The 23,772-nt window shown below is 41.9% G+C and overlaps 1 long non-coding RNA gene across 1 annotated transcript; it reads right to left on the bottom strand.

Moving 5' to 3' along the window:
- Positions 1–3,763: 3,763 nt before the first annotated feature.
- On the bottom strand, positions 3,764–5,609 carry LOC119770571. Its single transcript, XR_005278896.1, has 2 exons — positions 5,153–5,609; positions 3,764–5,097 (listed from the first exon to the last, which is right to left on the bottom strand). It is a non-coding gene; the product is annotated as an uncharacterized LOC119770571 (long non-coding RNA).
- Between the last annotated feature and the right edge of the window lie 18,163 nt (positions 5,610–23,772).

Below are 23,772 nucleotides of genomic sequence, written 5' to 3'. Positions count from 1 at the left end.
ATTTTTTTAGGTATAACTTTTCTGGTTTTAAGAAAGAAAATATTTCTAGATTAAATTTTAAAAACAACCTATCCCTCATGGGTTTCCTATGCAGATAGGGCCTTTTGAAAATTTAACCGAGATTTATAAATTGTTGAGATACATAGTTTGACTTTATACAAGTAGATCAAATAACAAAAAAAATTTACAAATAATGTAAAATCAATTCTACATCAACAACATCTACAATGCATTAGGAAAGATTTAGTTTTAAATTTTATTTTATTTGCAAATCAAATCTGCCATACCCGCTACCGTTGATGTACCTTGCACTGTGGAATGAAAGTGACAGTTCGCCGTAGCCTCCAACTTGAGAGGCTGTGTTTTTTTCAAGTTGCAACATGCCGGAACCAAATCGAAATCGAGGGGGGTGACACTTCGCGATTTCGTTCATATCGCACCAAATCTCATCAAATTCTTCCATCGCGGCTCATCGTACCTTCATCGTGGTCATTTTTAGCTAATCGCGTCAAATCGCGCTAGATCGCGCTCATCGTGATCATCGAGCTCAGATCGTGCTCGAATGAAAATTTTGCATTCATGCAGTCAGAGTTGCCATAAAATATTTGTTCCAGCAGTTTCCCATGAAATTGGGCGCACTGCTTCATTGTTTATTTTTGTTGATTCGAGCAGTCTGAAGATGTAAATAAATTTAATTTCTTGGGATTTTGGGTCGGATTGCGGCGCTGTTTGAGCCGATTTACATTTCTCTCTCCATGAAACTGGAGTGTTTAGGCGTTCAGCCGGAATTACTTCGCCTGCGATGATCTGGAGCCAGCCAGTTTTGGTATGTATTGATTGTTTAAAATATAAAGACGCTCATTTGCTGGAGGAGATGGTCCGCCTGATTAAGTTTGGTTTTAGGTCTCGTTCAAGGGGGTGAAAACAATGAATGATTCTTTCAGGTTCGATGTACCCTGCAGCTGGCCGACCTGAAGATGGATAGCCCGGAGTAGTACGTGCCGGGTCGCGATGTGTCCGACGATTCGGACATTCTGATCCTGGAGGACGCCCCGCAGCGGATTTGGCTACGAAGACGGTGACGGTGTTTCCACATTGAAGAAACTGGTCCCTGAAAGCCGCTGAAAGCTTCCCACTAATCAAAGCTACCCCAACGAGATTTCCCTCTCGATGGAGCTGCTACAGCACTGGCTGTTCGGAAACATGGAGGGGTTCGACCTGTCCCGCGGGAAGTATCCAGTGTGGTCCACGTCATCATCGCCGGCAAACTGAAAAGCTTTCTCCACAATCGGCCCGCCAACGATTCGACCGATCTTCTCAACACTGTCATATTGAGGGACTTGATCGTGCACAACCTGGCCCAGATCGTAAACGTCGATGTAAAGAGAGTTAAATACTCAAACCACATGCTTCCTTAGCAACGCATGCACCAGTGTATGTCCAACGGGTAATCCCATTCCAGAACGTCCGCGGCGTCCCAAATCCGCATGCTTTGAAATGGCCGGCCGCTCAATCGTTAACCTCCGGCCAGAACGTGAACGACTTTGCGCGCTACTCAAAAATCGAATCCCCTGGAGCACGCGAAAACAATCTTATCTGGAGTCACCTACGAGCTGATCCGGGAGGCAGCCAAGCTCGGCATGGTGCAGAGCACGGTCATCGTGACGGAGAGCTTGAGCAAATGGTGCCGGAACAGCTCTACGTTGAGTCGGTATAAGGACGCTGACAACAGTGACGAGAGGAACAACCCGGTTTTGTTCCCGACATCGTCGGTGAGTTGATAGTTACAAGCTGGAATCAGTGGAGTAATCGAAGTGCCAAATACTGGAGGTTTTCGATACGTACAAGCTGTACCGGATTTTACCAACAAATTCGAAAAATTAGGTGAAGATTGAAAACAATAATAAAATATGGAATTCAAAGAAAGTACGTCCGGTTCGGGTAAGGGTTCACAGGTTAATAGTTTATTTGTAAAAATAACAAGCTCTCCGTTACTACGTTAACTGCTCAACTACTTTGATCTCTCGTATAAACTAACACTCCTTCTCGAGATATCCAAAGTTGCTGCACCGTTTGTTACGATACCAATTAGCCTCTTGGTCCATCTGGCGTTTACGTGCTCTGGTTGCTCCTCCTGTTACAGCATAAACACGACCTCCTACTGATGGATCGCCAAGATTTGTCTCTCGTGCGATGCCTTTTGATACGTACAGCAAACGATCGCAATTCCGGTCCTTCGATCCAAACGACTTCGTCCTGATCAATCCAAATCGTCCAGCGCGTTGTGAATTCTCGATTCGTCCGACAGCTACGTTTGCAGAAGCTGCGTAACGGGATGGTGGTACGCCCTTCGTGGTCCTTACCGATCTGCGTACATCGTTTTCATCTCCGCCCCGCCGCAAGCCAGCTACTTCAGGTTTCCACATTGGCGGCAAAGGCTGCAGAATCTCTTCAATGGACTGCACACGGTTTCGACTTTGCTTTTGCTTCAATTTCTCCTTCTCAAATCGAACCCGATGCGTTGCAGTTAATCCTTCCAACTTGTACTGACCAGCTGTTTTGCACGCCACTGCTACAACTTGTCCATCCACGCTGATCTTGCAGTGTATGCCTTCAAATTCAACTTTCGCTTTCCGTGATGTCATCGTCATAACGGACAACATGCTGCCAGCAAGCCTAGGCACGAACAACACTCCATACAGTCGAATTCTGTTGCTGTTACCTTTTCCATCGTTGCAGATTATGTTTCCGCTTCCAACTCCTTCTATCGGCAAAATCCGTCCATCCGCCAGAACGACATCTCCAGAAACTGGCCGCAGCTTCTCGAAAAAACTCCTGTTGGATGTCATGTGTGCGCTGGCTCCTGAGTCGACTATCCATTCCTTCTTCAGCTTTGCTTCCTTAGAAGTTACAGCAAACGCGTATCTTGCTTGTTGATTATCATCTTCTTTGTCTTGATCTTGTTGATCCAGATATCGTCTGCAATCTCGCTGCTTGTGTCCTGGCTTCTTGCAAAAATGGCAAATCAGCTGCGTAACTCTCCGTCCAGCAACGCCGTACGCCATATCTCCAGCAGGTTCTGCGTCATCCCGATTCTGCTTGCTCACCTCATCTAACAGTTTCTCTCGCACCAGACCAAGCGTCAACTCATCGTCAGAGCGAGCTTCCAGTGCTGTCGTTAGCGCGTTGAACGAACGGGGCAATCCACGTAGAATAAACGCTACCATCGTGTCCTCTCCGAGATCCTTTCCTGCACTGCACAATCTGGTGTAGATATTCTCCATTTTGGCGATGTACTCCTCGATGTCATCGCCAGCTCTGTATCGGGTCTCTGACAATTGTTCCAGCAAGGACACTCTTGTTGAAAGCGTAGCCTTCTGGTGGTGTTTGGCCAAAGCTTCCCAAGTTCCTTTTGCCGTCCTAGTCGCCTTGATAATCCCGTACTGGTTTTCTTCCAACAGCAGCAGGATCGTGGCCCGAGCCCGTTCGTCGAACTCGGCCCATTCTAGCGGAACTGCAACGGCAGCATCTCCTGCACCTCCTTCAGCCGGTGGGATGTCATTCTTCACATATTTCCACAGCCCTTCTCTGATCAGGAGCGCTTCCGTCCGTATTTTCCAGTTTTCGTAATTCGAATTGTTCAGCTTGGTCGATTCCAATTGCTTCATCTCCATTTTCCTAATTCTTGATTAACGGTTCTCCTTCCGAACTCGTCCTGGGCCCATAACCAGTTGGAATTCAAAGAAAGTACGTCCGGTTCGGGTAAGGGTTCACAGGTTAATAGTTTATTTGTAAAAATAACAAGCTCTCCGTTACTACGTTAACTGCTCAACTACTTTGATCTCTCGTATAAACTAACAGCACGCGAAAACAATCTTATCTGGAGTCACCTACGAGCTGATCCGGGAGGCAGCCAAGCTCGGCATGGTGCAGAGCACGGTCATCGTGACGGAGAGCTTGAGCAAATGGTGCCGGAACAGCTCTACGTTGAGTCGGTATAAGGACGCTGACAACAGTGACGAGAGGAACAACCCGGTTTTGTTCCCGACATCGTCGGTGAGTTGATAGTTACAAGCTGGAATCAGTGGAGTAATCGAAGTGCCAAATACTGGAGGTTTTCGATACGTACAAGCTGTACCGGATTTTACCAACAAATTCGAAAAATTAGGTGAAGATTGAAAACAATAATAAAATATGGGGGCTGGGGGATGTTGATTAAATAAATTTTATTTCCTTGAAATATCCTTAAGAGTATATTTACTACAATCAACATTGATTAACGCAGAGCACGCGGCGTCAACGGCCGGTTGGCAGTGGAGGTCGTGGGCGTTGTGACTACTGTGCACCTACCCGCGTTACTTAGGGACACTGTACTCCGGTTGGTGGCGCGTACTGTCTACTCTACTCTCAACAGTTGCTAAAATTACAGGACTTGTTCTAAGAACGTGATTTTTGCCGTAAACTTTTCCTAAGATGTTTCTAATACAACGTTTCAAACAGTATTAAGTTTTATTGAGAAGAATTAAATTAAAACGTTAGAGAAGAATTAAGATTGTTTTAAGCGTTTTGTTTGCTTATTTTTTGTTTTCTAATTAGTAGGTGATTCCTAAATTTCTAAAAAAAACGAACTGCTTTCAATCCCATTCATGTCATTCGGGATGCATTAAGTCTACGTTGCGCGTGTCTGTGACGCGGTCCGGTCCTGCAATCCAGTCCGACTGCGGCAGCAACGCCTCACGCTTGGAAATCTCCTTCGATTCGTCTGTCGCCACGAGCGTCTTGAGCGATTTGTCCAACGTGGTCTAGATTTCACCGCCGCACTCCAACATGGTCAACATGATCGCCGACGGGACCATCTTCTTCCACGATCTACTTCTTCGTAGTCGAACGTTATCAACTGACCATCCTGTCTGACTTCAACAGCTGCCTGCCGGAAACCACACTGCTCGTCGTCAGCCAGGCTCAGGTTACCGCGTCGTCATCGGTCGGCATCGACGAACACATACGTCAACGGCTGGTGCTGGTTGCCAACCTAGCACGTCCTTGCAGAACAAGTTCATACCGATTAGGTTCGCGTACGCGTACGCGTCCTGGCTGCTAAGATTGGCTTAGATTAGATTAAGATTTTTATGTACAGTGTTGACTTGCGTACCTGCAGGGCAATCGGGATGTCGGTGCAGCCGTTGAACGCGTGGATTACCTCGTCGATACACTCCCCACTCGTAGTTGTAGATAGTATCCCGCGATCCATCTGCCGCCACCACCAAAACGTCTCGAGCGACTCTCGTCCAGCGTGGGGTAGATTCCATCAACGCAGTTCGACATGGTTTCGTTCTCCGAGTCTGCGAGTGGCCGCCGTTACAGCTGCACCAACCGGTACTACCGGATCACTGCTGTTGTTGTTATTGGTCGTATGCGTAGTGCTGCCTCCTCCTCCGCCACTCGTGCTTGATAAATCACTACTTTTAGAGCTTCCACAGCTACTTCCACCGAAAACACGGCTCGACGCTGCCGCTACCGTCGGCTTAGGCACCGCGACCGTAGAACTGGTACCAGTGGTGTTGTTGTTGGAGGTGTCTCCGACTTGATTACCACCCGCCAGGTTTAGATTGCTGCAGGTTCTGTTTTGACGTTGTAATCACATCCTAGAATAAAATATCAGAATCAGCGTATTGAATCAAACTCAACCGAAGACCATCAAACCAAGCATCCATCCACCGCCGGATTACATTTTTCGGCGATGGATTCTCTGGCGGAACTGGCGCAAACGGTTCGTCAGTTTTGACTGCAACAGTCAGCTCGGGTTCTTCCTACTGCTCTGCGGGATCTAATTGAGAGAGTCGTGCTCGGGTTTGGCCTGGGACATGGAAGCTTCTGTAGGGTAGAGGATCGGATTGGATTTGGCCTCTGCCTTCATCTATGGGCTAAACGGCCACGGGATCCGCGACGGCAGGTTGTTATCGCCGCAGCCATAGGCTCTTTGAAAGGTTTGTTTCTCGCAACTACAGCGACCAGGACAGGACTTCAGCTTCGGCAACTGGAGCGGCGGCAAGGGCTGTCGCTTGGGATGGCGAATCGACGGCGGCTTCGTCGGCCTTAACCGACATGAATGGTCGTTTTCGACGGCGCAGAGAACTAGGCCGGCGGAGGTAGTAAACCTTAAGATTCCGAGATCCGGTAGAAAATTCTTCCTCCAACAGCCATCCCACGTGTTTATTTTTTATTTTGTTTTGCTCTTCCACTGCTCGAATCGAATTTCAGCAAGACCTGTCATTTGGTTGCTGTCAAACTCATTCGAGCAGTGCACGGATGACATCGCGCGATTTTTTCACATCGCGCTCACATCGCGATGCAATCGTGCCGATCGCGCTGATTCTTGGTAATCGTGGCAGATCGCGTTCATCGAAGGTCATCGCAGTTGAATCGCAAGCTCATCTCGGGAGTGTCATCCCCCTCGATCGAAATACTGATGAGTTCTCGACTAGAAGGGAAGCAGTTGGAGTTTGCAGCGTATATCAGGTAATTTTTAATTTGCAGCTTCACAGTTGGATTGTGGTGCTTCGACTTGTTCTTTTTTGTAAAACTAACCTAAATTTTCCTGTTAATTTTCAGCGTCATCACCCAGGTGCCTTCAGAACTTCATTGCGACTGCAGGAATGTCGCGGGTTAAGTTCCGTTGGCCACACCTTGACACAGGATGGACAAGCCAACGACACTGCTCGCCAGTCGGCACCGTTGGAAGGCCAGATTGGAGTGGTTGCTCCGGATTATTCCGGTCTAAAACAAGCCGTCGCAGCTGTAGCAACCACAGCCGATGTAAAGTGAGTGAGTTTAAAGTGAAGTGATTTTATTGTGATAATGTGAATAAATTGAAATAAAATATGTGTTCCTAAACTTTTCTACATTTTTTCATTTTGGAAGAAGCATTTTTATCAGCATAATAACTCACTAATACTCACACACGATCCCTGTTCACTAATACATTGACAAAAAAGGAAAAATAAAATGCCACCAATACATGTGAGAAGTTTGGATGTGTGAGTGTAAGTTCAGTTTTCGGCGTGAAGCTTTTTTTCGTGGATTTCCCTCACAAGCATCGTGCGGTAAAACTCGCCTGTCCGAGCACGGAAGGTTTTTCTCTTCAGTTCGGGAGGGATCCTCTCAAATATCGGCCGACCTCGGTTGCGTGTGGAGAGTGCCTTAGGTTAGATGACGCCTAGCACTCTTCTTGTCATTAATTAACATTTGTAGTGCGCCATTGCATTAGAATGCATTGAAACATCACAAGCGTTAAAGCGGCCAGGCCTACTGCGTAAAGCCGTATCGCAGAGATGACTCGTAATTGGGTTGAGTTTGAGCACTGAGTGTTCGAACAACAACACAATTCTGAATCGACAGGGGAGGAAGAAGCGTGGGACACACCACCATACGCTCCGAAATTTTGGTTGTATTCGTTGGGAGCACCATGCTAAGAAGGTTTGGTACTCCGGGACCCTCTGGGATGGGACATTGTATTTCCACGAATGCCCTGGACTCTATTTGCCGTGGTTATAGCGCCACAACTCGCTCTCTGTAACAGTATTCCTAATTCCAGTCCAAGCTTACCAAGTCGTCATGGCCTAGTGGTTAGCATTTTGCTTACCAACCCAAAGGACGGGGGATCGAACCCCGCCTCGAGCGACTTTGATTTTTCGTTCATATTCATTAATTTCAAGATTCTGTGTTCTTAACTTTCTCGTTGGGAGCAGATGGGAATCGAACCCAGAACCATTCGCTTACAAAGCGAACACCGTAACCAGTCAGCCACGGCCGCTCCTTGCACGCACAGTGAAAGCGTACTGTGAAAAAACATTGCGTATAAATTGAATTAATTATCAACATTGATATTTGAATTGAATCGATTTATGTATTGAGTTTTTGCCATTAATATTCATTTTATATTAATGCCACAAAACTCAGTAACAATGTGTATTTTTATGGGACACCAGTTGTCCGAGGATTCCGAATATGACAAAATTGAGTCCAAAAGTGCCGTCTTCTTGGTCTACAGGGCAAAACTAACGTTATAAAATGTTTGTTCTAGAAAAATCGTAAAACTATGAGAAAACTGCGATTGGCCAAAAGTTAATACCGTAGGCTTATAGTCCATGAAATTCCCTAACTTTTGACCTATGGGAGTATGGGTGTTGGAGGCTGTTGTAAAAAGTTATTAAGGTTTTAAAAAAATCCATTTTTAACAGTAATTTGCAAAAGCTATGAGAAAAAATCAAACCAATCCTGGATGTCCATAGCACATTTTGAAGCGCTTCAAAAGACCATTCGAATGCATCTAAGAGAGTTGGAATTGATGAAGTTTTACGGAAATGCGAGCAATTTTAAGATTTTTCATGTGTTTTGGACCTCAAACTTCAATGCTCGTTTTACCCCACTTCCCTTTGTCGTAGAGGGCTCATATTTGGCATGAGTTCATCTCATGTATAGACAAACAAACCCTGAAAGTTTCATCCAAATCGGAGCACCTCGATACGACCTCTAGAACAAACCGAGTAGAATCTACAAATACTGCCTCTTAAATAAAACTTCACTTTATTTGATATTGCAAGTTACATAAATCATCAGTTTTTCAATGTAATATAAACAACTTTTTGTTGGAAAAAGTTACATTGACTTTAACATAATCTACTTCTAAAAAAGGTGCAGGTGGTTATGTTACACATGACCAGTATGACAAAGAACTTTGCTAGATGATTGTTGAAATTTTCGATTAGAACGTCCGATCCAAATTTCCCCATGATTCCCTTATAATTACACAAGACAACTCTTTTGTGGTCTATTTCGTGGCTCTGAAACAGGCTGTTTGATTTGTAAAGTTTTAAGACATAATATCAACGTCCTATCGAACTAAGGAGATGAAAATTGCAAGTGGAGCTGAACTGCCCTATTCAGGGCTCTAATTGATTACGAAATAGTTATTCTAAATTTCCAGAAACAGATTTCAGAAGTTTAACAGTCATTTTCCCCAACTCTTATGGTTCGGCAAATATCCCCCATCGGAACATTCCCGGGGCCTCCGGCCACTTCGGAGTGTGGCCACTACTGCCGAAATTTCAAATTTCATGTCCAGTATCAAAATCCATAAAGTTTGATACCCATATTGCCCCAACTCTTATGATTCGACAAATGTCCCCCCATCGGAACATCCCCGGGGCCTCCGGCCACTCCGGATTGTGGCCACTACTGCTGAAATATCAAATTTCATGTCCAGTATCAAAATCCATAAAGTTTGATACCCATATTGTACCAACTCTTATGGTTCGGCAAATGTCCCTCCATCGGAATATCCCGGGGCCTCCGGCCACTCCAGGTGGTGGCCACTACTGCCAAAATGTCAAATTTCATGTCCAGTATCAAAACCCTAAAGTTTGATACCCATATTGCCCCAACTCTAATGGTTCCGCAAATGTCCCCCATTGGAACATCCGCGGGCCCTCCGGATTGTGGCCACTACTGCCGAAATGTCAAATGTCATGTTCAGTATCAAAAACTATAAAGTTTGATACCCATATTGCCCCATCTCTTATGGTTCCGCAAATGTCCCCCATCGGAACATCAGGGCCTCCGGCCACTCCAGGTGGTGGCCACTACCGAAATGTCAAATTTCATATCCAGTATAAAAACCCTAAAGTTTGATACCCATATTGCCCCAACTCTTATGGTTCGGCAAATGTCCCCCATCGGAACATCCCGGCCTCCGGCCACTCCAGGTGGTGGCCACTACTGCCAAAATGTCAATTTCATGTCCAGTATCAAAACCATAAAGTTTGATACCCATATTGCCCCATCTCTTATGGTTCCGCAAATGTCCCCCATCGGAACATCAGCGGGGCCTCCGGCCACTCCAGGTGGTGGCCACTACTGCCGAAATGTCAAATTTCATATCCAGTATAAAAACCCTAAAGTTTGATACCCATATTGCCCCAACTCTTATGGTTCGGCAAATGTCCCCCATCGGAACATCCCGGGGCCTCCGGCCACTCCAGGTGGTGGCCACTACTGCCAAAATGTCAAATTTCATGTCCAGTATCAAAACCATAAAGTTTGATACCCATATTGCCCCATCTCTTATGGTTCCGCAAATGTCCCCCATCGGAACATCCGCGGGGCCTCCGGCCACTCCGGATTGTGGCCACTACTGCCAAAATGTCAAATTTCATGTTCAGTATCAAAACCCTAAAGTTTGATACCCACACCCAAAGTTAAAGAACGAGGGATAGTCCTCACGAAAAGAAACGTGAGGAAAATACTATTTTGCGTGAGTAAAGTCCTCTCGCGTGTTCATTCGTTCATTGGAACAGTTCATTCTATTGAGTGGCTTATATGGACAAATGACCGCCACTTAGTTACCGAACCATGGTGGCCTATACGGCAAAGGCACGGTTCAATATGCCGAAGGTCTTGGGTTCGAGTCTCGGTACCGGTACTTTTTTTGTTAGATGAACTTTTTGAAGATGAACCATGAGTAAAGTACTCTCGGTAATTTCGGGATTTATCCCTACGTCCGCACACAGTACCATTTTACTACCGAATCGTGCTTTTTATCCTCTCGTATGCCGATACCCAGTTCTGGGTGCATATTGCCCCAACTCTTATGGTTCGGCAAATGTCCCCTATCGGAAAATCCCGGGCCTCCGGCCACCCGTATTGTGGCCACTACTGCCGAAATGTCAAATGTCATGTTCAGTATCAAAAACCATAAAGTTTGATACCCATATTGCCCCAACTCTTATGGTTCCGCAAATGTCCCCCCATCGGAACATCCGCGGGGCCCTCCGGATTGTGGCCACTACTGCCGAAATGTCAAATGTCATGTTCAGTATCAAAACCATAAAGATTGATACCCATATTGCCCCATCTCTTATGGTTCCGCAAATGTCCCCCATCGGAACATCAGCGGGGCCTCCGGCCACTCCAGGTGGTGGCCACTACTGCCGAAATGTCAAATTTCATATCCAGTATAAAAACCCTAAAGTTTGATACCCATATTGCCCCAACTCTTATGGTTCGGCAAATGTCCCCCCATCGGAACATCCCCGGGGCCTCCGGCCACCCAGGTGGTGGCCACTACTGCCAAAATGTCAAATTTCATGTCCAGTATCAAAAACCATAAAGTTTGATACCCATATTGCCCCATCTCTTATGGTTCCGCAAATGTCCCCCATCGGAACATCAGCGGGCCTCCGGCCACTCCAGGTGGTGGCCACTACTGCCGAAATGTCAAATTTCATATCCAGTATAAAAACCCTAAAGTTTGATACCCATATTGCCCCAACTCTTATGGTTCGGCAAATGTCCCCCATCGGAACATCCCCGGGCCTCCGGCCACTCCAGGTGGTGGCCACTACTGCCAAAATGTCAAATTTCATGTCCAGTATCAAAACCATAAAGTTTGATACCCATATTGCCCCATCTCTTATGGTTCCGCAAATGTCCCCCCATCGGAACATCCGCGGGGCCTCCAGCCACTCCGGATTGTGGCCACTACTGCCGAAATGTCAAATGTCATGTTCAGTATCAAAAACCATAAAGTTTGATACCCATATTGCCCCATCTCTTATGGTTCCGCAAATGTCCCCCCATCGGAACATCCGCGGGGCCCTCCGGATTGTGGCCACTACTGCCGAAATGTCAAATGTCATGTTCAGTATCAAAAACCATAAAGATTGATACCCATATTGCCCCATCTCTTATGGTTCCGCAAATGTCCCCCATCGGAACATCAGCGGGGCCTCCGGCCACTCAGGTGGTGGCCACTACTGCCGAAATGTCAAATTTCATATCCAGTATAAAAACCCTAAAGTTTGATACCCATATTGCCCCAACTCTTATGGTTCGGCAAATGTCCCCCATCGGAACATCCCGGGCCTCCGCTCCAGGTGGTGGCCACTACTGCCAAAATGTCAAATTTCATGTCCAGTATCAAAAACCATAAAGTTTGATACCCATATTGCCCCATCTCTTATGGTTCCGCAAATGTCCTCCCATCGGAACATCCGCGGGGCCTCCAGCCACTCTGGATTGTGGCCACTACTGCCGAAATGTCAAATTTCATGTGCAGTATCAAAAACCCTAAAGTTTGATACCCATATTGCCCCAACTCTTATGGTTCCGCAAATGTCCCCCATCGGAACATCCGCGGGGCCCTCCGGATTGTGGCCACTACTGCCGAAATGTCAAATGTCATGTTCAGTATCAAAAACCATAAAGATTGATACCCATATTGCCCCATCTCTTATGGTTCCGCAAATGTCCCCCCATCGGAACATCAGCGGGGCCTCCGGCCACTCCAGGTGGTGGCCACTACTGCCGAAATGTCAAATTTCATATCCAGTATAAAAAACCCTAAAGTTTGATACCCATATTGCCCCAACTCTTATGGTTCGGCAAATGTCCCCCCATCGGAACATCCCCGGGGCCTCCGGCCACTCCAGGTGGTGGCCACTACTGCCAAAATGTCAAATTTCATGTCCAGTATCAAAAACCATAAAGTTTGATACCCATATTGCCCCATCTCTTATGGTTCCGCAAATGTCCCCCCATCGGAACATCAGCGGGGCCTCCGGCCACTCCAGGTGGTGGCCACTACTGCCGAAATGTCAAATTTCATATCCAGTATAAAAAACCCTAAAGTTTGATACCCATATTGCCCCAACTCTTATGGTTCGGCAAATGTCCCCCCATCGGAACATCCCGGCCTCCGGCCACTCCAGGTGGTGGCCACTACTGCCAAAATGTCAAATTTCATGTCCAGTATCAAAAACCATAAAGTTTGATACCCATATTGCCCCATCTCTTATGGTTCGGGAAAAGTCCCCCTATCGGAACACCCGCCGGGGCCTCCGGCCACTCCAAGTGGTGGCAAATTTCAATTCCGCTCATGCCGGCTGGCATGTCTTGGCGTGTCCATGCCTCCAGGCTATTTGCTCCCGGGCCTCCAGGCCGTCTGCAAACGGGCCACCAGGCCATCTGCTCCTGATGTGTTCTCGTCGACGGCCAGCAACAGACTGAATTTTCGGGACCGACCGAGCCGAGTTTTGTTAATTTAGATCGGGGACGTATGCCCCGCCTTTTTGCACCCTTTCTCCTACATCTCCTTATTCGCTTTTTGCCGCGTTGACGATCCGAAAATTATGAGGTAGAGTGGGGGTGATTTTAGATACATCAATCTCACGTCTCTATATTGACTGATTGGGAAACGTTTGTTCAACCAACCAGCGTGCACCAAAAAGAGGGGAAATTTGCCGAGAGGGGAATTCGTCACGTAACGTTTTCGCTTCGCGAAAATTTTGGATTGACACCCCGTATAGAAACCTTAGGACAAAGTTCTTTGTCAAAAATCAATTTACAAACTTAAAAACGATTCATGCCCAAATTCTTTAAAACACTGAAATAATAAAAGCAAATCAAATATTGAAGAAAGATGATGTTCTTTCTTCAGTTGAATTATTCGCTCAAAACCAAAATCTTTCTTTGAATTAAGTTTTAAAGGTACTCCTCATCTCAGCTTAGAACAACTACTATACCAATATAATACGGCAACAACGTTAAATAAAAAAAAAATCTCTTCAAGAGAACGTCTGTGATCAATGTATCTTGGTGTTTCAATTCAATTAATATGAAATTTATGACTACATTGGTTTGAAAAAAAAAAATATATATATTCGCAAAAGTAACAAAATGAAGTTCGAACAGTGATAGGTTCACTTTAAAATAATATTTTTCGTACATACCTGGGTAATCCTCTTCAAATCCATCCAACCAAAGCACGATTGCATCGCAGCTAATTTGTCAAATTAAACAAAATGCCAGATGCTGAATGTCCCGAAACATGTCCAGGTTGTGGTCCTGTTGTAGAAAACAAAACACAAAGTATCAATTCTCAAACAGAATGTCCAGGGTTTTTGACAAAGAATCCAACATGATATTTAAAAAAATAGAAAAGGAAAGCAAATAATACTTATCTGAGTCCAAAAATCGTTGAAATACTTCTTCCTACTAAGTATTTAGAAGCAGCATGTATCATCGATTCAGATGGACTCCACTCTCCTTCACCGGGAAACTGCTCGCGAGTCGCCCAATAGATTACCTGCTCCGAAATAACCAGAGAAAGGTTCTTCCTTCTGTCACGGACACCCCTAAAGGATAGAAGCAATGTCACATTGTCACGTCCCTGCCCCTGCCACACACCCACAATAATCAATTAAAAACGTAAACAAACCCCAAAGCACAGTCACATGAACAATCGCAGGCCACAGCCAGCACCAACGCGGATTTGTCAGTTTTTCTCTCGCTCACCCCCTCCGGAAACACCAAGAAAGTTTCATACAGTTGTAATCACCCGTTCACCAAGAATACGTCAAACGTAAACAAACACACACGCACACAATCGCGCATTCGCGAAAACAATGTTCCCCCCACAAATCAGGATTCCAATCACGCGACACCAAAACCAAAACAAACTTAACCAGCTGTGTTTTCCTTCACCGAGAACTCCCGTGTCCTGTCAAATCCACCGAAATCGTTCCGGCGTTGATCCGTGTCAAGACAACACCTGCAGGAGGAGGAGGAGGAAGGAGGCCAAGTGACATTAAGGGCAAGAGGATTCCTCTTCTGGGGTCAGCTGCTTGGCCTGAACATTCCTTGCATCCGCCTACACTGAGCGGAACTTTTTCTTCGCCTCCAGCCACCAAAACAGAAGCAATCACTTAACCACAATATATCGCGGCTCCCGAAGGCCACGGACCGATCGAACACACACTCCCTCGGCCATAGAACGTACTCACAACGCGCGGCGATTCGCGGATTACAATTTATCCGCGGAAAACTACTGCGCGAAAACGTAAACAAACCAGCCCGCCACGAACGCAAAAGCTGTCTGTCTGCCGATTGCCGATTCCTGTCACGACATGTCTCGCGCGTTGCGTGCGAGCAGTGAACGAAAGAAGAGAGAAGAGAGAGAGAGCGAGCGCGTGGGCTCATTTTTGCGCTTTGCGATGAAATTTTATGTGCGTTAAAATACTTTTTAATGTGATTAGTTTAACTAGTGTATTTAAAGTAAATTAAAGTGAAAAAAAAAACTCACTAAAAATTTCCATTAACAAAAGTGGCATTTTACGGAGGAGTTAAAATTTTGCTAAGTCCAACGAAAACATGATGGAAAATAATTGTTTCATCTCATGATTGACAGGACGATTTTTTTCTAAGTCCCAAAATAATTGGACATTGGAAATTTTGCTAAGTCCAGCGAAAACAAGATAAAACTAGAAAATATCATCTCATGATGGAGGGTCGATTTTTTCTAAGTCCCAAAATAATTTGGCTTTCGAAATTTTTCTAAGTCCAGCGAAAACTTGATCAAACATCAAAATATCATCTCATGATAGACGAGTCGAATTTTTTTCAAAGCCCCAAATAAATAAATTTTCGAAATTCTGCTAAGTCCAGAAATATCAAATAGAAATGAAAATAAAACATTTGGTGATACACTGTCTAGAAACATAAAAAGTATCATGAATTTCTGGGACCATTTTTTCAGTTTTGGAACAAACAAAAATCATGCCATGTTCACAAAAACAGTCCATGATATTTTAAGTTCATCCTAAGATGCGACTTTCTGCCCAGGCCGGGCAGGCAAAAACCTGAACCTGTCTTGATTTCTTCATGTTTCTGGATGATATTTTTCGCACCATTTTTTTCAGGAAAAAGCAGAATTGGCCATGATTATTTCATGTTCCTGGATGATATTTTTCGGTACCATGACATGATATTTTTAAGTTCAAAATGTCAACTTGGTTTGATATTTTTGATGTTTCGAAGAGTAACTCATGTTACATTTTATGTTTCTACATCTCTTAAGTCAAGCGTTCTGGAAACATGTCATCTTCATGTTTTTGGCAACATGACAAGTTTACCGTAAGATGTAATTTTCTGATCGGGCCGGGCCGGGTAGGCCAATAACATTTTATGTTATTTATAACAAGATTTTTTTATTCATCGTTATGAATTTTTTGTTATTGGATTGTTATTGTAATAACAGACAAATAACATTTTAAGTGATTCTTCGAACAAATCTTTGTTATTATTTTTTGTTATTTTAACAACTAATCCGATCATCTCCATAACATCTGGAGATATTCTTCCATAACAAAAAAATGTTATTCCCAAGTTGTTTTTGCTATCAATCAGTATCAAACCAATAACAAATTTTGTTATGATAACATGAACTGTTATTAAAGCCTTATTGAAAAATGGGGTTTTCAAGAAGATTCCATAACATTTTCTGTTATTTTAACAGTATTTGTTATTGAAATGGCATGAATTTTGTTATCACCATCTGCCCGGGGTAACTCATGTTACATTTTATGTTTCTACATCTTAAGTCAAGCGTTCTGGAAACATGTCATCTTCATGTTTTTGGCAACATGACAAGTTTACCTTAAGATGTAATTTTCTGATCGGGCGATCAGAAAATTACATCTTACGGTAAACTTGTCATGTTGCCAAAAACATGAAGATGACATGTTTCCAGAACGCTTGACTTAAGAGATGTAGAAACATAAAATGTAACATGAGTTACTCTACGGAATATCAAAAAAATATCAAACCAACCCGATCAGAAAATTACATCTTACGGTAAACTTGTCATGTTGCCAAAAACATGAAGATGACATGTTTCCAGAACGCTTGACTTAAGAGATGTAGAAACATAAAATGTAACATGAGTTACTCTACGAAACATCAAAAAAATATCAAACCAAGTTGACATTTTGAACTTCAAAATATCATGTCATGGTACCGAAAAATATCATCCAGGAACATGAAATAATCATGGCCAATTCCGCTTTTTCCTGAAAAAATTGGTGCGAAAAATATCATCCAGAAACAAAAAAATCAAGAAAGGTTCAGGTTTTGCCTGAGAAAACTGTTCGTAAAAGTATCATCCAGAAACATTAATGTATCATGAAAAGTTGTGATTTGTGAAGAAATCTTACAAATCCATAATTCGCAACTTCCCATGATACATTTTTATTTTCAGATGGTATTTTTCGACAGAAAACTTAAAAGGGCTTATTTTTTAAGTAAAAGTGCATCGCGCTATCTGAACTGAGTACACCCTTACCAAAAATAATGATTTTCTGAGTTCAATATCCCACTTTTCATACGATTAACCATTTTTATGGTTGTAGTACCTAAACTCAAAAATCGTATGAAAAGTGGGATATTGAACTCAGAAAACCATGATTTTTGTAAGTGTGTGAGCCCAATGCACTGTTTACAAAAAATAGTCAGAAGAAGTTTTTTTTTATGTCAAAACTGTCATCTGAAAACATAAAAGAACTATGAAAACAAGTGATATATTGGTGTTTTTTTTTCTGAAAATATATAAATGTACTAGAGTCTAACTTATTTACATAAATTGATTGTTTTGTTTGATTTGGGGTTAACATTAATAAGCATGGGTACCATAAACCAGATGACTTTGATTGAAGATGATTTTGCCAAACGTGAAATAAATGATTTTGCAAAAAGTGAATCATACAACTGGTGTACTCGTCTTATTGAAATGCTGAATTGCATATTTTTAGATTCCTTTTTATTTTTGCCAATAAATAATGCTAGATTACTTTTTCAAAACCACCAAAGCGCCATGAGTTTCCTATTTACATAGGACCTTTTTAAAAAGTAAGCGAGAATAACAATTTGCAAGAAGTTTTTCTCAAAAGTAGTTTTAAGGGTAATATCTCAAAAATTAACACCATGAATGTTTTCAATTAAGACCCATTATCTTTTTAAAAAAAACGGGAATTGACATGTATTGAATATCCAATTGATAAAAAGTGATATGTTCACATAACAATATTTTTTAACATACCTTGTAAATGTTCTCTAAATCCATCCAATCAATTCCCTATGATGAATACTATGATATGATGATGGTTGTCCAGAAATTGCTGTCCTGTGAAAGAGAAGAGAACACAAAATATCAATTCTAAAATGAAAATGTAAATCATTTTTGTAAAGATACTCCACCTTTACAATAATTATTAAATGTAACTTCTACAAAATGAAAGCAAACAATACTTATCTGAATAAAAACGAGAATTCCGTTGTCGAAATGACCGGATTTGTCCAATGCAAATGATGGCTACCGGAACGATGGAGGCCCCAAAATCTTCCGGTGGAAGATGGTGCTGCTAAATAGGTAGGACCCGCCCCGCTGGAGACAGTTACAAAACGCAGCTGCTTATTAGATTGTACCGTTTTGCCTCGTCCTCCTTCAGAGGCTGAAAATAAAAAAAATATTTGAACCGGGCTTTTGACGGAGGGGACAAGCTGCAGCAGAACAAAAACATTGGGGGCTGAGATAAATAAATAATACCTTGCGACTGCAAAGCTCCTCTTCCGTGAGATGCATCTGTCAACAGGCAAAACTAGCACCGTCTGCCACAGTAAGAATCTGGAGATTGTAGAGCTTCCGTAAAACTGAATGATGGTGGCCATACCGGCAACGAGGATTCCTCTTCTGACTTCTTCTGTGACAGGTGCAAAAGTCGATCGCGAAAAAACCTCCTCCGAATTCTTTTGCAAACCACATCCCCCACATAAACAAACTAATACACACGCAATTACCGACATAAAACACATAAACAAAAACAGCACAGCCTGCCGGGTTCACTCCGCACCGAATTGAAGCCTCAGTTTCCATCGGTGGCCAACTCTGGTGGTGGTGAATCTACTTAGTTTTCCTTCTTCTAGTGCAGCGATTCTCAACGGGGGTACCGGGGCTACTTGATTTACATGGTAGGGGGTACTAGCCTAGAAGAAGGTTGAGAATCGCTGTTCTAGTACACCAAAATGGTGACGCAAAATACACAAGATTCTCGCTACAAATTGTTCTTTCCGCGGTAAAACGACAACCTCCACTTTCCCCTCACTCACTACACATAAACAAACACAAATACATACGACTATCGACACATAATGCACCAAAATGCACTTTTCCCCGATTTACGAAACGAAAAACCACAGCACCGGTTTGTTTTGATTCCTGTTTTGACATTTCGCCGTGTGTGCGAGCAAGAGCGAAAAGAGAGAGAGCGTGCGCGCACAGTGAAAGCGTACTGTGAAAAAACATTGCGTATAAATTGAATTAATTATCAACATTGATATTTAAATTGAATCGATTTATGTATTGCGTTTTTGCCATTAATATTCATTTTATATTAATGCCACAAAACTCAGTAACAATGTGTATTTTTTATGGGACACCAGTCATATCTATTTTTTGAAGGTTTTTGTTAATAACTTTCAATCAATCTGTTATTAAAATGATGTACTGAAAGTCAACAATATTTTTAAATGTAAAAAAATAATTAAAGAGGTTCATTAAATATTTAAATAAAATTTCACTTTATTTGATATTGCAAGTTACATAAATCATCAGTTTTTCAATGTAATATAAACAACTTTTTGTTGGAAAAAGTTACATTGACTTTAACATAATCTACTTCTAAAAAAATCAATTTATAAACTTAAAAACGATTCATGCCCAAATTCTTTAAAACACTGAAATAATAAAAGCAAATCAAATATTGAAGAAAGATGATGTTCTTTCTTCAGTTGAATTATTCGCTCAAAACCAAAATCTTTCTTTGAATTAAGTTTTTAAAGGTCCTCCTCATCTCAGCTTAGGACAACTACTATACCAATATAATACGGCAACAACTTTAAATAAAAAAAATTTCTTCACGAGAACGTCTTTAAAAAATATTTAAACAATAATTCGCACAAAATATTCTAGTGACTTCCCAGAAAAAGATTTTCGAAGCCATCTGTGATCAATATATCTTGGTGAAAATTCAATTAATATAAAATTTATGACTACATTGATTTGGTTTGAAAAAAATATATTCGCAAAATTAACAAAATGAAGTTCGAACAGTGATAGGTTCACCTTAAAATATTATTTTCGTACATACCTGGTTAATCTTCTTCCAATCCATCCAACAAAGCATGATTGCATCGCAGCTAATTTGTCTAATTAAACAAAATGCCAGATGCTGAATGTCCCGAAACATGTCCAGGTTGTGGTCCTGTTGAAGAAAACAAAACACAAAGTATCAATTCTCAAACAGAATGTCCAGGGTTTTTTTTATCAAATAATTCAACATGATATTATATAAAAAAAGGAACAGGAAAACAAATAATACTTATCTGAGTCAAAAAATCGTTGAAATACTTCTTCCTGCTAAGTATTTAGAACCAGCATGTACCATCGATTGACCGAGCCACGTAGCCTAGTGGTAACGCTTCCGCCTCGTAAGCGGTAGATCGGGGTTCAAATCCCGGCTCGGACCAACACAACTGGTGATCTTTTCCCTTCTGGATTCGATTGCTTAGTAAAGGGAAGGTAGTGTATCGTCACAAACTGGACCTTATCACGACACCTTAGGGAGGCGACCTATGGAATGTTAACATTAACCTAAACATGTTAACATTAGTTGAGTGAAAAACTGCCACTGAATCCGCTTTGTAAATGCCGGCCCCGATACTCTTCACGGGTGTTCCCCTCAGGAACTGGGAAGATTTACTATGTACCATCGATTCAAATGGACTCAACTCTCCACCTTCACCGGGAAACTGCTCGCGAGTCGCCCAATAGATTACCTCCTCCGAAATAACCAGAGAAAGGTTCTTCCTTCTGTCACGGACACCCCTTAAGGGATAGAAGCAATGTCACATTGTGACGTCCCTGCCCCTGCATCACACTCACAATAATCAATTAAAAACGTAAACAAACCCCAAAGCACAGTCACATGAACAATCACAGGCCGCAGCCGGCACCAACGCGGATTTGTCAGTTTTTCTCTCGCTCACCCCCTCCGGAAACACCAAGAAAGTTTCATCCAGTTGTAATCACCCGTTCACCAAGAATACGTCAAACGTAAACAAACACACACGCACACAATCGCGCATTCGCGAAAACAATGTTCCCCCACAAATCAGGATTCCAATCACGCGACACCAAAACCAAAACAAACTTAACCAGCTGTGTTTTCCTTCACCGAGAACTCCCGTGTCCTGTCAAATCCACCGAAATCGTTCCGGCGTTGATCCGTGTCAAGACAGCACCTGCAGGAGGAGGAGGAGGAAAGAGGTCAAGTGACATTAAGGGCAAGAGGATTCCTCTTCTGGGGCAGCTGCTTGGCCTGAACATTCCTTGCATCCGCCAACACTGAGCGGAACTTTTCTTCGCCCCAGCCACCAAAACAGAAGCAATCACTTAACCACAATATATCGCGGCTCCCGAAGGCCACGGACCGATCGAACACACACTCCCTCGGCCATAGAACGTACTCACAACCCGCGGCGATTCGCGGATTACAATTTATCCGCGGAAAACTACTGCGCGAAAACGTAAACAAACCAGCCCGCCACGAACGCAAAAGCTGTCTGTCTGCCGATTGCCGATTCCTGTCACGACATGTCTCGCGCGTTGCGTGCGAGCAGTGAACGAAAGAAGAGAGAGAGAGAGCGAGCGCGTGGGCTCATTTTGCGCTTTGCGATGAAATTTTATGTGCGTTAAAATACTTTTTAATGTGATTAGTTTAACTATAGTGTATTTAAAGTAAATTAAAGTGAAAAAAACTCACTAAAAATTTCCATTAACAAAAGTGGCATTTAGCGGAGGAGTGAAAATTTTGCTAAGTCCAACGAAAACATGATGGAAAATAATTGTTTCATCTCATGATTGACAGGTCGATTTTTTCTAAGTCCCAAAATAATTGGACATTCGAAATTTTGCTAAGTCCAGCGAAAACAAGATAAAACTAGAAAATATCATCTCATGATGGAGGGTCGATTTTTTCTAAGTCCCAAAATAATTTGGCTTTCGAAATTTTCTAAGTCCAGCGAAAACTTGATCAAACATCAAAATATCATCTCATGATAGACGGGTCGAATTTTTTCAAAGCCCCAAATAAATAAATTTTCGAAATTCGAAAGTCCAAAATATCAAATAGAAATGAAAATAAAACATTTGGTGATACACTGTCTAGAAACATAAAAAGTATCATGAATTTCTGCGGCCAATTTTTTAGTTTTTGGAACAAACAAAAATCATGCCATGTTCACAAAAACAGTCCATGATATTTTTAAGTTCATCCTAAGATGCGACTTTCTGCCCGGGAAGTTGACATTTTGAACTTAAAAATATCATGTCATGGTACCGGAAAATATCATCCAGGAACATGAAATAATCATAGCCAATTCTGCTTTTTCCTGAAAAAATTGGTGCGAAAAAATATCATCCAGAAACATAAAAAAATCAAGACAGGTTCAAGTTTTTGCCTGAAAAAAACTGTTCGTAAAAATATCATCCAGAAACATTAATGTATCATGAAAAGTTGTGATTTGTGAAGAAATCTTACAAATCCATAATTCGCAACTTCCCATGATACATTTTTATTTTCAGATGGTATTTTTCGACAGAAAACTTAAAAGGGCTTATTTTTTAAGTAAAAGTGCATCGCGCTATCTGAACTGAGTACACTCTTACTAAAAACATGATTTTCTGAGTTCAATAAGTATAATTTTATGTAAATAAGTTAGACTCTAGTACATTTATATATTTTCAGAAAAACACCAATATATCACTTGTTTTCATAGTTCTTTTATGTTTTCAGATGACAGTTTTTGACATGAAAAAACTTCTTCTGACTATTTTGTAAACAGTGCATTGGGCTTACACCCTTACCAAAATCATGATTTTCTGAGTTCAATATCCCACTTTTCATACGATTTTTTGAGTTCAGGTACTACAACCATAAAAATGGTTAATCATTTTTTTTCTGTGTACTGAAAGTCAACAATATTTTTAAATGTAAAAAATATTTAAAGAGGTTCATTAAATATTTAAATAAAATTACACTTAATAGTAGTTGTTCGGTAACTGGGCGTTATTTAACTGGGCTGCTTTTTAACTGGCCGTTCGATAACTGGGCTGTAGCCCAGTTAAAATGCAGACAAACGTCAAAAAATCAAAACAAACCAAAATGACCGAGGGGTTAATGGATGCAAAAATCATATTTAATAAATAATAAAAAAAAATTCAAACTTTTGTTTAATTTCAAGTTACAATTAAAGAAACTTGAGAAGTAAGCATTGTAAATAAATTTGAATAACTTTTATTTTTATATTTCATCTGGAAAATATTATGCATCGGTGGTCCCCTCGTTATTTTTGTTCAGCCCAGTTAAAGAGCAACATTCGGTGACTGGACTACGTTCTCAGCCCAGTTACCGAACAACTACTGTATTTGATATTGCAAGTTATATAGATCATCAGTTTTTCAATGTTATATAAACAACTTTTTGTTGGAAAAAGTTACATTGACTTTAACATAATCTACTTCTAATAAAATCTATTTATAAACTTAAAAACGATTCATGCCCAAATTCTTTAAAACACTGAAATAATAAAAGCAAATCAAATATTGAAGAAAGGTGATGTTCTTGCTTCAGTTGATTTATTCGCTCAAAACCAAAATCTTTCTTTGAATTAAACAGTTTCTTAAGGTACTCCTCATCTCAGTTTAGGACAACTACTATATCAATATAATACTGCAACAACGTGAAATTAAAAAAATCTCTTTACGAGAACGTCTTTAAAAATATTAAAACAATAATTCGCACAAAGTATTCTAGTGACTTCCCA

This window comes from Culex quinquefasciatus, chromosome 3 (genome assembly GCF_015732765.1).
Source record: "Culex quinquefasciatus strain JHB chromosome 3, VPISU_Cqui_1.0_pri_paternal, whole genome shotgun sequence".
In the NCBI taxonomy this organism is placed as follows: Eukaryota; Metazoa; Arthropoda; class Insecta; order Diptera; family Culicidae; genus Culex; species Culex quinquefasciatus.
This window is presented reverse-complemented; position numbering and strand designations above follow the sequence as displayed.